The sequence below is a fragment of the Octodon degus genome, unplaced genomic scaffold (assembly GCF_000260255.1).
Source record: "Octodon degus isolate 3935 unplaced genomic scaffold, OctDeg1.0 scaffold00030, whole genome shotgun sequence".
Classification (NCBI taxonomy): Eukaryota; Metazoa; Chordata; class Mammalia; order Rodentia; family Octodontidae; genus Octodon; species Octodon degus.
Genome location: NW_004524606.1, coordinates 16,155,241 through 16,157,747, shown reverse-complemented (window position 1 = coordinate 16,157,747; position 2,507 = coordinate 16,155,241). Strand labels below are relative to the sequence as shown.

Sequence of the window (2,507 nt, the reverse complement as noted above, 5' to 3'; positions counted from 1 at the left end):
GGGGTGGGGGAGGCACTGCGGAGTGGTGGGGGGGGGCCCGAGGGGCTAGGAGAGGGTCCGGCCCACGCTGCACCTGGGCTGGGACTGGTCCCGCCAGCGCAGGGTAGCAGGAAACTCTCTATATTTTCTTTTGGGTAATATTTAATTACATTTAGTGCCCTTTTAAAAATTCAGTTATTTAAGTGATTCTTCCAATAGAGTTTTTGAGGTTCCTTATTTATCCTGGATATCAACTGTAATGTATAGCTTGTAAATAACTTCTCACATATTTTAGGTTTTCTCTGTACTTTTATGACTTGCTTCTTTTCCTGTGAAGAAGCTTTACAGACAGGATTATCCAATTCATGTTACTGGTTTTTTAAATTGCTGTTCAAGAATAAATTGGTTGTAGATGCACACATTTACTATAAGCTTTTATACTAAGTTATCTTGATCTACCAGCCTGTTTGTACACTGACATTATGTTGCTTGATTACTATAACTTTGTAATGTGTTGAAGTCAGGGAGTGTAGTACCTTGTTCTTTTGCTCGAGATGGCTTTGTTTATTCACAGATTATTTGTGTGTTTCATTTGTTCACTTTTGGTGGTTCCATGCTATCTTAGTTACTTTTGTCATTGCTCAGACAAAGCAGCCGCCACCCAAAGTGAAAGGAAGAAGGTTTGGGTGGCTTACAATTTGTGGAGGTCTTCAGTTCATAGTTGGCTGGCTCCAAGGCAGAGTGGTGTCACAGAGAAATAGTATATGGTAGACAAAGGCAGCAAAGTAGTGAAGAGAAAAGGCAGCAAGCATTAAGTGAAAAGTGACAAGCAGAGGCCATCTTTCTGTCCATTATATCTTACCCCAGCTACTCCTCCCTTTAGCGTGGGTAGCCCTCTCACCCAGGGAGAGGCAGCCTTAATCTTAGCATAGCACCAAGAAACAATCCCAGCATTACATCCTTGATCCTATCCTCCATCCCCTTGAAGAGCTCCACCTGTGACTGCATGAGACTTTCCAGGGCACAAGGCACAACACACCCTAATTGCATAACACTTTCCTTCTCATTCTGGGAACAATGTTGTTAGTATTTTGATAGGGATTAAACTGACTCTATAAACTAATATGGATTTTTTTTGTACTTTAGGGAAGGGTCTACAGGGTATTCAGGGTCTCACTACTAGATCAGACTCTGTGAACTGCCTGTTCACAGCCTTCCAAGAACTAGAATTACAGGTGCGCGCACCATGCCCAGTCTCAATTGTCTTCTCAGCATGCCCTGGGGGTGGGGCCAGCACGGCAGGCCAGGGGATCAAACCCCAGCCCAAGTGCCTGCTTGCAGGCCATTTAATCTACTAAGCTATTTAGCTGTTCCTCTAATATGGATTTTTATGGGTGTTTAAAAGTATGCTTTCAATTTGTGTATATGTGATATCTTTCTTCCTTTGTTTTTGTCCTCTTCAATTTTTCCATCAATGTTATATCACTTAATTGTAGAGATTTTTACGTCTTTGGTTAAATTTCCTCCTACATTTTAGAAAAAGTTTTTATAAATGTGACAATTTTCATGATTTTTCAATTTCTGATAATTTTCTACAAGCGTATAGCAATGGCACTGACTTTTAAATTTTTTTTTGTTTTTTAAATTAATTTTAATGAGAAAGAAATAACATTGAGACAGTTTCAAAACAAGTTAGTAGGACAGTTACAATAAAAATACATTGTATATTGTTGTCTTCATAGTAGTTATTTATAGTATAAGATGCAGATACGATATCTTGTCTAAACAAAAGCATGGACTGTTCCATGAATTTGTGTGTCATGCCTGCCCAGGGGCCATGATAATCTTCTCTGTATTGTTCCAATTTTAGTATAAGTGCTGCTGAAGTGAGTACGGCACTGATTTTAATATTTGAGTTAGCGGGGCTGGGGAGATGGCTCAGTGGAATAAGCGCTTCCCTAGCAAGCGCAAGGGCCTGAGCTCAATTCCTGGTTCCACAAAAAAAAAAAAAAAAAAAAAAAAAAAAAAAAAAAAAAAAAAGCCAAAAAATTTGACTTAGTATCATAGGTTTCCTAAATTCATGTATGAGTCCTAAAGGTTATCTGGTAGAGTTTTTGAGTAATTTCTATGTATTAACAGCATGTATCTGCTACTAGTGACATTTTGGTTGAGCCTTTGTTTCCTCATCTAGTCCGGTTGCTCTGGCTAGAACTTCGAACTCTGTGGTGACTGAAAGCAGTGAAAGCGGTCATCCTTGTGTTTCTCTGGATCTTAGAGAAAAGTTTTAACTTGTTCCCATTTATTATTAAATTATTTTAAAGAAACCAAAAAATAATAAAAAATGTTTAGAATGATACAGAATTACAATCCAAAATGATAGGCAATCAACAGTGGTTGTTATATTGTGTATTATTATCTTCAAAGTGGTTGCTCAGATTACCAGGTATAGGCATGCAAAATTGATCAAAAATTAAGCACTAAGTGTTCCTTTCAATAAATCAGTAGAAATTAGCAGTATAATTATCTTA

The 2,507-nt window shown here is 38.1% G+C and overlaps 1 non-coding gene across 1 annotated transcript; it reads right to left on the bottom strand.

The window, feature by feature from the left end:
• Window positions 1-1,766: 1,766 nt before the first annotated feature.
• Window positions 1,767-1,873, bottom strand: LOC111816350. Its single transcript, XR_002820765.1, has one exon. It is a non-coding gene; the product is annotated as a U6 spliceosomal RNA (small nuclear RNA).
• Window positions 1,874-2,507: the final 634 nt, after the last annotated feature.